The sequence below is a fragment of the Phaseolus vulgaris genome, chromosome 2, assembly GCF_051622355.1.
Source record: "Phaseolus vulgaris cultivar YP4 chromosome 2, ASM5162235v1, whole genome shotgun sequence".
Lineage (NCBI taxonomy): Eukaryota > Viridiplantae > Streptophyta > Magnoliopsida > Fabales > Fabaceae > Phaseolus > Phaseolus vulgaris.
The window spans coordinates 44558197-44572653 of record NC_143499.1 but is presented as its reverse complement, the minus strand read 5'-3'; positions in this window follow the sequence as shown (position 1 = coordinate 44572653).

Below are 14457 nucleotides of genomic sequence, written 5' to 3'. Positions count from 1 at the left end.
TCTTTATAAATTGTTAAAATGATTAAAATTATACTTGTTATGATATATCCATAATAATATCTAGTACTAATATCCGTATATTTTCTATTGCCGTATATAATGAATCTGTTTTTAAAAGGAAAGATACAAAGGCCTTAAAACATGGTATAGTAAAGAATACAATCCCCAACAAAGAAGAATAATATATAAAAGTAATGAAAGCAAATCTTGTCAGCTTTTTACGGAGTCTCTCTTTCTCATGCAGAAACCAATATAAGAAAGAGTAAAAGACGTGATATATATATATATATATATATATATATATATATATATATATATATATTAAAAAATATTAAATAGTAAATAAATTTAAAAATAAAAAATAATTACTTACTATATATACTAAAGATTAAAAAAGTATTCATATTTAGAGTAATTTTTATTATAATAAAAATTTATAAAATTTTAAAATATGTATTTAAATTAACTATCTAAATTTTAGTGATTAATATTTTAAATTTTAAATTAATCTCCAAAATATTAATAAAAATTAATTTAAAATATAAAATAATAAATAATTAAAATTTTAGTAACTTTTAATTCGAGAAATTATTTTATAAATTTTTATTAATAATATGAATTAGTTTATAAAATATTTTTAATTTAATAAAATAATAACTAAGTATTTTAATTTCTAAAATTAATTTATATTTAATAATTTTTTTAGTAATATATATATATATATATATATAATTTTCATAAAAATTTCTTTTGATAATTTTATATTGAAGTTTAATAAAAATTAATTTAAAATATAAAATAATAAATAATTAAAATTTTAGTAACTTTTAATTTGAGAAATTATTTTATAAATTTTTATTAATAATATAAATTAGTTTATAAAATATTTTTAATTTAATCAAATAATAACTAAGTATTTTAATTTCTAAAATTAATTTATATTTAATAATTTTTTTTTAATAATATATATATATATATATATATATATATATAAAATTTTCATAAAAATTTCTTTTGATAATTTTATATTGAAGTTGAGATGAAATACACTCTATACACTTCTTTCTCTCTTAATTTTTCAAAATATTTAGAAACTTTAAACTCCAAAATGGAAAATACTTCAAATTAAAAACATGATGATATACTGTTGATATCATTTTAATCGATTTGAAATTAGAATAGGAATTTTATTCTTTATTATACAATCTTTTAGAAAGAGTAAAGACATGATCACTTGTTCGGTTCGAACATGAGGGTAAACATGCATTTCCTTTCACGCAAAGCAGTGGAATTCTTTATGGTTGTGCAGCTATAAATATAATCTAGTAATCTCTTTTCCTGTTACTTAGTATATCGATTTCCCATGTTGAAAAGTCGAATGAGGCTTCACTTTTTCTGGTATTATGGATTGCTTCTTTAGTTTTGCAGGTAAATGTATCGGCGTCATCCAGTTGGCAGGGAAGATGATGAGGGTATGGAATTCTTCGATTGTGAGTTTGTCTTGGCCGATAAATGCACTTACTTTACAACTACTTTTATCCCCATCTTTCGTCGTGGGATACTTTCAGAACACACTTTGGTGACCAAATATTTTATATTTTCAACCACAATTCTGTCAACATTTTTTTTTATGTGTTCATGTTAGTTTGAATTGTAATGCTAATTATAAAAGTATTGTAATTTCTTCTTTACTTAGATATTGCTTTGGTTAAATAAGAAAATCGTTTAAAACGTTTTGTAATATTTGAAGTGCTTAAGTTTTTATTTCGATAAATTAAAATAGTTTTTATTCTTTTAAAATGTTTTTAGTTTGTAATGAAAAATATTTTAAATGATTGAAATATGATTTACTAAATTAAAATTACTAATCTTTTATGATGGTTCTCATTGTTTTAATGGATTACAATAATATTTCAATATATTAAAATTAGTTATAATAGTTATTTTAGTGATTTTTTTTTTCATATTTAAAAAAGTGTGTTTAACTTATTCAAATTATGTCACTTTACACATGGAATTAAAACAATTTTCTATCCATTAAAATTATCAACTTTATCACTAAGTTGTCTTAACTAAATACTTAATAAAATTAATTTAAATCTTTTTCATAATTTTTTTTTCCAAATTATTAAGAGTTGCTTGGTTACTTTGAAAAATACTTCTTATAATTTTCCTAATTGGATCAATGGATTTAATGTTTAAATTGAGAAGAACATGTTGAATATCAATCTTAATTATTTTTTAAAATTCTAAGTTTAAACTTTTTAAGTGATCTTTTTTATTTTTCTATATTATTTTGTGTTGTTGGTTATTGATTATGGTAATCAAAGTGTTTTTTTAATAAGATTTTTTAAAATATTGAGTAGAGATAATTTAAGGTTTAAGATCTTGGATTTTTGGGTGTTGTCTATTTTAATTTTTTGGTGTATATGTTGTATAAATTTAAAAGATAAGGATTGACTCTCATAGTATAACTTTTTTACATGAGTGAACCATCATAAACCTTGATGTTTTTTTTTCTTCCTTATTTTTTGTTGATTATATTCTATTTTTCATATTTTAGAAATTAAAAAACATTAAACTTAACATATCTATTTTTCTTGAAATCATAAAATTTTCTAAACACAATCTATTTTTTTTAAATTTTTTTAATCTATTTACAAATATATTTCATAGTTTAATTCACCCCTCAACTAATTGTTTTACTCTAAAATATGATGCTCAAGTTGGAAGGTAGTTTGCAAACTATTAACTACTCATTAATGGAATTATACTATCTCCAAATTTTAGCTTTTCAAACTAGTTTTTAGAGAATGATAAATAATGCTACCTTGACCAGTAATAGTGAAGAATGTCATCTTGACCCACAATTATGAAGAGATGTATTGAATGTGTAGAGCTTTTATTGAATATATTATAATTGTTTAAATTTACATTATAAAAAAATTATTAAATAATAATTAATTTTAAAAAATAACTTTTATATTATAAAATTAAATATTATTTTATAAATAACAAAACTATTAATATTTAAATTAATTTATATTATTAATAAAATTTTATAAAATAATTTTTAAATTGACATTTAACATTAGTTAAAAAAATTAACTACTGATTATTTTATATTCTAAACTAATTATTAAAAAATAATTTAATATATTAAAAATTAACTATAATTTAATATATTAAATTAATGTAAATGACAGTAATAAAATTCATAGGTTGAGCTTGAGTGTTTATTGAGGCTCAGTGTTTAACATCATTCCCTGAAAGCAGTGCATAGAAGTTGTGTATCTCCCACTCCTTTAATTTTGGGTAAGGATATATTGAGAACTCCAATTTTCTATATAATTATAATATAATTTCTAATATTATATTTTAATATTATTTAATTACAATTTTATTATTTATTTATTTTTAAACTCATCACATTAACAATAACATATAACTTCAAAAATTGTGAGACTATACTTTTCTTTAATTTTACTCGTTTTTTCACTGTAGAACACTTCCACGTTCGCTGGACTTGAAATTGAATGACTGTAGCATGACTTTTTATTAGTGAAATCGTGTCAACCGTCACGATTTATTTAAATTTCTAATAAAGAAAAGTGTACATTTTCTTAATTTACGGGAAAAATTACATTAAAATTGTGTAGAAACCGATTTTTTTTTTCTATATTTTAAAAATAAACATGTTTTAATGTTTTCATTTAACCGAAGGTGAATTTTTTCTTCTTTTATGTTTGGGTTGAGAGGGAGAAGAGGGGATTTTTTTGAAGATTAGAGAAGATGTGTAAGGACATAAGAGGTTGTTTGGATTGAGTATGATAGAATGAATTTGTGAAAATGATTTATTTAAGTTTACAAATTTATTTTTTATTAAAAAATATTTGAATAATGAATTATGATTTTTTTTATAGGTTTGAATTAATTAAATTATTTTAATATATAATATCATAATTACTTGTATTTTTCAATAAAAAATAAAAAATATAGTAGAAAATATTTTTGTATTAAATTAAAATAAATTTATTAAATATATTAAAATTTATGAAAATAATATTTATTATTATATTTATTTGTTATTTTATATAATTATATATGTTTTGTTAATATTATCATTTTATTTTATTATTTTCATTATTTATAATTATATGTTGTTATTAATAATATAATTAAATATTTTTAAAATTATTAAATAAATTTATGTAATATTTAATTTTGTATACTATAATAAAATACATATACAAGGATATTTTGGATAAAATAAGAATCCTAAATGAATCAACACAAATGAAAATCTCTTCATTTGAGTGAAAAATAATAAAAAGACATACTCCCTCTTCTCCATTCACTCCCACACTCTCAAAACCATTGATGCAAACATAAAAAATACTCAATCCTTCCTCCTCATACTTGGAAACAAACACACCATATTAAAGTTGAATTTTCTCTCAATATAGTGTAATTTTCTATATTTATATTTGTTTTGTGTGAAATCATAGTTTTTCACTTGTTATGCGAGTCATTAAATACGATTACGACTCTCTCTTCGCAAACCACCCACTTAGGTAAGTTATTTTTCAGTTAACTATATTTTTCATTTAAGTTTTCTACACCTCCTTTCAAAACTTTAGTTGGCAGAGTGATAAAACTGGTCAATTTAACCTATTATTAACCCAAAAAAAAAAGATGGAACAAATTAAAATAGATTATATATAAAAGTTCCCTCATTCCATAACTTGAGAAGGAATTCAATTTTATATATATACTTCTGGCAAGTCCATATATATTGCCATGCATGTACGGTCATACACGTGTACATTGCATGATTATGTACATCTCATAATCTGGAGTAACGTACAAGCTCAATTAATTATTTGTATCAACGTGATTCATTTGTGTTGCTGAAAACGACCAATGGCAATAACTTTGTTAATGGTTTTCGTTTTCGTGTACAGATAAGTCTTCGGAGTTATGTTGGTGTTATTTTTCAGCTTTTCCAGCTCACTTAGCAACAGGAATCCGGCATAAACAGTCAGGAGATAATGAATAATGTAACTGCACTTCTCATCGATTAGATTTATAAGTTTAGAACCAACCACCTTCTTTTGTTACTTTGCGTGTGTGCGTGTGTATCAATTCAAAATTGTTCCCATGTAGTATGTATCCATTATAAGGGTCCCTGTTGCTTTTGCATCCAACAAAATTACCCACAAAAAAGGGAACTAGGCAACTAGCATGCATGTGTCTGTTTTTCTCCTACCTCACAGTCATAGGCATAGGAATACAACCTATTTAGTCAATAAATTTAAATCTCAAACACTTCCCTCGAACATCCCAAATGTTTGATCATATATGGAATACATTTTTCAACCCTATATATTAAGTAACAAAAGTGTAATTACATAGACACGTGCCACAAAAAAATAACCAGAGACGAGTATCCCTTAATATGAAAGAAACAAAGTTGAGTATAGTAAAAGAGAAAAGAAGAAAAGGGGAGATTTCACCATAGATTTTTCTTGATTACTGTTATATATTATGACTTTGGAGATAAGCCGAGCCTTGGCATTATTCTGTCGTCGTGCATGGGCAGGTGGATGAGGGATGAAAAAATTCTGAGAAAATGTACCATATCGTGAATCATGAAAGCTATAAAGAAAAGGGTGAACATGTGATGCAACAGGTTGTAATTTTCTTTGGCAGCGTTGCAAAACCAAAAAGTGGGGTCCAAATCTTAATATGCCATCAAGTCAGTGGGACGATCTTAGTAGTAAGAGGTGACTTTTTCATGGTGATGGCTTGATGCATCGCAAGTTCAATACGTGTGTGGTGGTGCATACTTCTCCTTGTCCTCATTCATTTTCAATAATCTCTCAAGTAGGACCAGTTAGAAAAATTCTGTTGATTATTTATTACTTCACATACTGTGGTCGATGCATAGGATCCAGCAGTTAATTCAGTGACATCCTAAATTCTCTAATGTGTGCCTGCTTGCGCGATCCCCAATGCCATAACGTTTCAATTGTTTTACTTATGGACTACTTTCAATTGGGTCATCTAAAGCAATAAATTTCAACCCCTTTGACGTCACAGGAAGAAAAGTTGGTGCTGTTGATGAAATAATCACATTATCAAATATAGCTTTGTGATGTGTCTAATTAAAATGGTGACTGCTTAAAGGTCACCTTGCTGCTTTGAACTGAGTTTGAACAGTCATATAGACAAATCGAAACCTGCATTTGGCATTGTAAAGTTTCTACAATAGAGCCAAAAGTGTAAAGTGAAGACAGAGAGAAAAAGAAGCAGATAGGAAATGCATTGCTTGCATGAATGATGCATTGCTGGGGACAGGCAAGAAGCACTGAGCCCCAAAGGCATGCCCCATCCTAAAGGGTTTATGAGCTGAGGAAGGGCATTGAAAGAACACTGCTTCTGTCACAGCCAGGTACAACACAAGGGTTAATGAAGTATAAATAGTATATATGCATACTATACTATAGTGATGAACTTAGTTATATAAGAAGCAGAATATGGGTCCACCCAAAAGCCCTGACATTTCATTTATTTCTCCTCTGCTTGGAGTTGGAGCGTGCACCTTTCTGTCTCTACATAATCAGTTGGACCTCAGAATTCAATATATTTGATAACGTTAAAGTCTGAATGTTAGTATTCCAAAAAACAATTTGACCAATACAGTTTGCCTCTGAGTTTGAGATTATAACACTTCATTGAACAAATTTTGGCTTTTGAATTTCTTTACTTCATCTCTCTGCAATTGGGAAGTTGGGTTGGTTACTTTCAATCATTGCACAATCTTTGAATAAGTAACAAAGAAATGGAATATAAACATCTATTTTGATATTTTATAATGAATTAGAACAAAGAAACTTATTCTCTCATTTGAAAAAAAAAACTGAATGTATTATAAACTTTAAAAGGGGAAAATGAAACTAAAAACACTAGAACCATAATTAATCTTTTTTTTTTTATATTTCACTCTTATTATAATGTTTTTCCTTTCACTCATCCCTCTCTATTACCATCCAACACCAACTCAAACATAACATGATAGAAATGAAAGTAAGGGCAAACGATAATCACAAGCACGTACACCTGTATGGGCAGACTTACTAAAGAAACAGATTATGTTGTTAATCCCATAAGGCATTAAAAAGAGAAGGATATATATAGAAGTTGAAGAAAAGATGAATGTTAATGCAATTTGTCCTAAAAGCAATGTTTCTTAAGTAAAGAATAGATAGGTAGGGTTGGAAGTTATGAGTGAAAAAGTGGATAAATGGATGGGGGTGGCTAGATTTTGTTGTGAATATGAAAATGTAGGTATAATCGAAAGAGAGAGGAATGTGGGAGAGTAGCGGTTTAGTTACTGTTGGTGCAGAATGACAGGGCAATGCGGTGGCACCTTTAATTAGGGGAATGGGTTAAAGACAGAGAGAAGCAGAGAAAGCAGTTGAAATCAGATGCTACAAAAGGTTATATGGAAAATGGTCAAGTTTTCCAGTAATGGAGGGGTCTAAAACAACAGTTCTCAGTTCCTTAGTCGGCCATTAATAAAAGGGGTGGGTCCTAACACTCACCAAACCACAAAAAAGATGACATAACACAACCCTCCCTTTTCCTTTCACATCCCCATTCAACCAAGAACAAATCTCATTTTTATTTCCTTTTCTCTTTTCTCTTTGTACCTCACGTACTGTTCCCTCTCCCCTCATTCTTTTTCTTCCTTTTCATTATACTAATACTAATTATAATAATACTACAAGTAATAGTAAATCATCACTCCATCCCCCATAACACCCCTTCCAAAAACCTTTCTCCACCCTTTTCACCTTTCTGCTTCTATCACCACTCTACTTCTTCTACAACCATCTCAATTCCTTTTCACTCATTCGCTTTATCTACCCAGTTTCCACTCTTTCTCTTCACCAAATCACCCGCCACATCAACCAACCCTCCAACACCACCACAAATTCAAATCTCCCACACGCAATTTCGTGCCATCTCTTCCTCTTTCCACCTCTTTTCAACCACATCCTCGCCACCTTTTACACTTCTTCCCAACCCTGATCAATTATACAGTGACACCGTGATACAGTACAACACAACATGGTATTGCATCGGAGACCCCTTATTCTAGTTATCTGCTTGTTCTTGTTTCTCTTCGTATTGGGCCACTGCCATGCCTCTAGAGCAACCAACGTCTACAAATTGAGGCCTAAATCTCAACATCACGGTCACTTCTCCGGGTTCTTGCCCAAGAGGATGCCTATACCGTATTCCACTCCTTCGAGGAAACACAATGACATTGGGTTAAGAAGTTGGAGATCACCCTGATGAGGAAGCAAGCAGAATAGTAGTTTTGTTTTGGGTAAAGGTGACCTCTGGTTTCTTATTTATATTGATTTTATTTTCTCCTTCTTTTCCTCCTTCATCTCTTTTCTTTATCAAGAAACAAGGGAAGACGATTAACTAATGTACATGGCGGGTTATTCATTGTCTGTAGTACGTTTGATCATGTTATTCTGTTTCAAGGGATGTAATAGGTATGATCTGTTAGATGGATTTCTCCTTCCTACTTCAAAAAAGGAGGAACCTGCTTGTTTAGTCTCTAATTTTCTTTCCTTTCGGCTTCTTTTTTGGAGTGTGAATCGATTAATATAGACAATGAAATGGTCAACAACAGCTTTACGTAGTTTACATCTTCTTCTGCTGTATTCAATGCTCACACAGTGGTATATTAGACATGCATGTGTTGTATTTCTTCACTTCTTAATATTCAAGAACAAAGGTAGAAATTTAGGTGGTTATAGCATGGTATTCAGATTAAACTGAATTTAAGGTTAATCTGATTAGGATTAATATTGAAGACGAAGACTTTTTCGTTGGTATAGTACAAGTTGTGGCTGGCATCGAACCTAACCCCGTTGAAATTACCCGTGTGCAAACTCCATTGAAATCGGGTAAGGTGATATCAGTGTCATGCGATGCGTGCGGTTGCGTGTGTTGCTTTCTTGATTTGATATGCAAAAATAAATACATGTGTCTGTACGTATACATTACACTGTTGAATAATTGATTTCAGATTTTCGAGGATTATCTCAGTATCTCACACACGAGTTCAATCAAAGAAATAAAACAAAAATGAAAAGAAAACCACCGAATTCTTCGTGTATATCTGTAATGATAAAAAGCAAGTTTGCTTTATGCGGTGTTACTTGTGAATATGCCCAATTAACGCCAAAACTTTGGTATAGGTTATTATTTCATGTCATCATAACTTCTTACGATCTTTGGAGAAAAGAAGAAAAGAACTTCGACCAAGAGGATGTAGTTAGGAGAATAATATTATTTTAGTCAACATTATAATATTTTAAGTCCCTCCAAGTTTCTTATGTACTGTTTTCTACTATTATTTCATATGAAAATAATATCAAAGTCAAACTCGAATCAAACTTTAGATTGTACTGTCTGTTAAAATGCTCACGTTAATTTAATTTGCTTGACCAATTCGTTGAGCATAAAGTTTGTTTGTGTTGAATTAAAAAACAAACTTTAAATTTCGTTTTCAAATTCTTTCATTTAAAAAATTTATGAGCTTTATACAAGAAGTATATCTTGAATAGTTTATATGTAGCAGCTACTGTTCCTTCCTAACGTAGTATTTTTCTTTGTTTAATATGTTGTGCAGAGATCTTAATGCTGTATCCCTTCTGTCCTAAGTAAATAAAAAGACAAAAATAAGCATGATCATCGTACCTTACTTTCAGATAATTTCTAGAAAATGAAGTTTCATTGGATTCCACTGGAAAGACATACATAATGATTCATGAGGAAGCAGAGATTAATTACCTTTTTTCTTCTTTTTTTATCTCTGATTATGTATATTTGATGCTGTATATTCATTGCTTAGATTTCTCATTTCAATTTACTCGCCTTCATTAAGACACAAATTACAATGTCATGGGCATTTTTATTTAATCGAAATAAATGAAAAGGATAAAGTACTTCCTAAATACGTATTATTGAATCCTTCAAAGGTTCATTTTGGCAACAATGCTTCCAAATTTGAAAAACACAGCTCATGCATCTCAACCCATACGCATTCCATACCTCATGCTACCTAACTATGAGGAAATCCAAACAACATTAAATGACCCTTTGCTAAAAGTCTTCATTTTTTTTTTCTTGGTTGAAAAACCAGCTAGAATCAAGTTTTCATTTCTCCATATCACTGTAGCTTTGTTGTGACTCAAGTTTTAATGACATACTACAAAAAACCTGGTTCCGTGGCTAAAACTAGAGGAAAAGAAGAAGGAGAAGATATTATTAATTATAGTAAACAGCTTCCCTATTTCAAGGTCATTTTACTCAGTGTGTCCACTTAGAAATGGTAATGAAAGAATAATATCATCAATGAAGCTGGAGGGTACCTTTCCCATTTGTAAGGGTTACCAGGCAAACCCTTATCCCGAATGATCTATGTGATACAGAAGTGTCAATGGATTCTTTTGAATTCTAATTCTGGAAAAAGATTTGTCTGGAACTTGTTTTCATTTCCCCTTTTATAAAACTTGTCTAAGGGTCCCTTCAACTTAGCACCATAAATTTTGTGTACCATGTTATGTGCTGTTCATATCTACACTAATTTCCAGTGTTATGTTGTCCCAGTCAAACTTCACTAACACAAATGTTATTTATTAGGGAATAGACCCTTCTTTAACTTGGCCCTTTAAAATTTATATTTCTTGATCATTTGACTATACCAGCAGCAGAAGAATACCAAGATCCCTGTTTCAAGGCAACAAGTACCATTATACCATAAATAAATAAATAGAGAAGAAGAATAATAAAAAGTTTAGCAGACACTTTAAGGGGGAATTAAGAGTAGAGTTGAAAGGGATTCATTTTTGGATTCTAAGACTCCATGTCTATAATATAAGTATGCTTTAAAAATGTTGTTAATGATGGTTTTAACATCCTAAGACCGCATGCTTTTCCCACGTTTGTCGTCTAAAGGAAGAGAATAATGAAGATTCAATGCATTAGCTTGAATAGTTTTTTAGAAAGTTGAATTTATTAAGGAATTAAGATGATGTAATATGTTTGTTTTTAGTCATAATGCAACATCCTGACTCAACTCTCATTTGCTAAGATCTCTAATCAGGTTTCTGTGGCTTCATTCATGTGTCCTGTAATTGTAGGGCCATGAATGATGGAGCTATGGGACATTTATTGTCAAGTCATATTTCCATATTAATCAAAAGGATTAAATAATTGCAAATGATTACCTTCATTGTAAGTGAATTCATGACCCCACGGTTAAAGCAACAACCAGATAATCATAGTATATATTATATATAATGCGTATCTGATATTAATCCAATAATGTTTATATTTTCTACTATTCATCTTCCTCTCTCTACATTTTTGTTACTTAAATAAAACAGTTAATACAAGTAAAAATGATTGTCTTAGTTATTCATGGACAGCCCGAATGTTATCATTTTAATTATGCTACTAATCCAAATTATATGTAATATACTTTTCCACCGGATGTGCTGAAGTGATCATAAAAGTTTTATCTGCATAATTAAGTACATCTAACCAAATGTTGTAACAAAACTATATATTAAAAAAATTCCCCTCTCACACTGTATTATATGGACCATACAGGTTGCAATAGTTTACTGGGCACATTTAACCTGACTTGCATTTCTCAAACTTTTTGTTAGAGTAAAAAAGAGAAGGCAAAAACAAGATAAAGTTGGATACGTGAAATAGATTTATTATAAAAAAATTATTAAATATAAATTACTAATTTTAAAATAAAAAATAATTAATTACTATATTAATTAAATTAAATATTATCTTAAAAATTTAAAAAATTATTAATTTTTAAATTAGTTTAGTTAACTATCATAATTTTAAAATTTAAATAATTAATTTAAAATTATTTCCAATAATAAAAACTTAGATATCAATAATTTTATTAATTTTTAAAATAGTATTTAATTTATTTAATATAATAATTAATTATTTTTTATCTTTAAAATTAGTTTTTATTTAATAATTTTTTAATATGATTATATAAAAATTAGTTTCTTATAGAATATTTTAAACTACAAAACTAAGTAAAGATGTAGACATAACTGAATAAAAAGTAATAATACCAGCAAAATTTGTCTTTAGTGTAATGGAGTAGATATCATAGGAAGATGGGAAAAAATTATACAAAAAGAACTTAATTGGATTTAGTGGAATACTTGCTTAAAATAACTATAAACATTCTCGATTCTAATTGTTGAAAAAAATGACTAGATATAAAGAGTGAATGCACTAGATAAAAAAAATCTTTAAAGAGAGAATAAAAGACTGAAAACAAATACTTTTTTTTTATACAAGTCTAACCAAACCTTGTTACATTAAGTTTCTCAAACAATCTAAATTTGAGATTTCATTAACAAATTTTGTTATTAATCATGCAACCTATATATACGCACAAGTCATTAAGTCGAAACTAATTGGATTTTAACTTTTTGAAAAAAATATTTGATATTATTATGGATTACTTCATTTTATGTTAGGATATCACAATATATTCTTAATTTCTCAAGTGAAATTTTTTTTTCCACCCAAATAATATGCACATATCACACTCTATTATATTTCATAATCAACGCACACAACAATTTATAGCTTGTGGCCTTCTTTATAAAAATCTAATCTAAACCAAATATGAACAAACTATTATTATTTAATTAACTCCAATTTTCTAACATCAGTAAATGTGATGACTATTGAAGTTTGCTTTGAACTAAAGATGTTCCTTTTACTCAAGAAGTAACAGCCTTTTTTATTCAAATTTGGTACACTATGTTAGAATATTTTAAATATATTAAATAAAAATGAATATTTTTCTCTAATATTCACGAGTCTACGTGCATAATATATATATAACCTACTGAATCATCATCATTAACTACCAGAACTAATGATTACAAAAGTTAAGGAAATTAGTAAAGCTCGATGATTACAAATAAAGAATTAAGGACAGAAATATGTTAGTTCGATTCGAGTTCGTGACAATTTTTCTTTGAAAGGTTAATATTTTTTACTGTCTTAGGCTTCCAACTAAAACTCAAACCAATCCAACTACGATGGATTTGGTTGAATTACATCATAAAGAAACAAAATATAAATAAATTAACAAAATATTTGAAGAATACTTTGAAATAAGAAAAGAATTAGAATGAGTTATGTTTTTTTTACCTAATAAATAAATTTATTATAAAATTATAACATTCATGATGAGATGAGTCAACTTAGATATTTTAATATCTTTGTTCACTCATTTTGTCACATAGAAAATAATTTATTTTAATAGTTTCTTACTATAAATATTTAGAAAATTAAAATTTAGATTAAAAATGTTATAAAAGGAAAAAAAATTACCAAAGAGAAAAGTTCATAATTTTTAATCAGTGGTCCATTTTTTTATGTAAAACTTACAGGCCTTTTACATAGTATATGCTGAGTATTTTAAATATTGGATAACTAAGAATAAGTTATAAGTATATATAGTGTTGTTAATTGATGAGAATACCTATTTAGATTTGATTTTAGAATATTCCCAATCATCTTAACATGTTCAAATTTGTGGTTTGTCGTATTAAAAACATTGGTGAGTTGTAAAAGAAAAGGTAAACCATGAGAGTGTGATAACCCACGCTTAATAACTGTTTGAACATTATTTCAGCTTATAGAATGATGAACGAGTATAATTGATTGGTGTATATTTCATAATCAGGATTTCTCAACTCATTCACTAATTACTGGAATGTATTTTCTCGTCTCATACTTTCTTGTTTTCATTATTTTCAGATATTTTTATTTTTTTCCAGCATTGCTTTAATCTTTTTCGACAATAAATATGATTGCTAATTGTATATGGTATTGTACATGATTGGGATAATGACTGTAGTTGCGGTGCCACCATCGCGTGGGTCACTGAATAAGTTATTATAAGATACCAAGCATGCACAATATAGTTATATTCACCTTTCTTTTTTAAAGTTTATATTCGTCTTTATGTACTTTTTAACCGTCTTCATGTCTTTTAAGATGATTATTGTTGTCAGTACTAATTTTGTTCTAAAAAATACTTACTTTAATACTTTTTTTCATTATCCATCAGAATATTAAAGATTAGTAATCAGAAGATAGTGTTAGTTATTAGTGGAACTTAATAACTCTAATAGAGTAGACCAAACCAACTTAACTGATAAAAAATTAATTGTAAAAAATTGAATCTAGCAATGACTCTAAATCGACATTAAATATGATTAAAAAAAAATTATAACAGTAAATAACGTCGACTTTTAGGACGTCGGTTTGGGATGTAAAAGTGGACACTGAGATATAATTTTA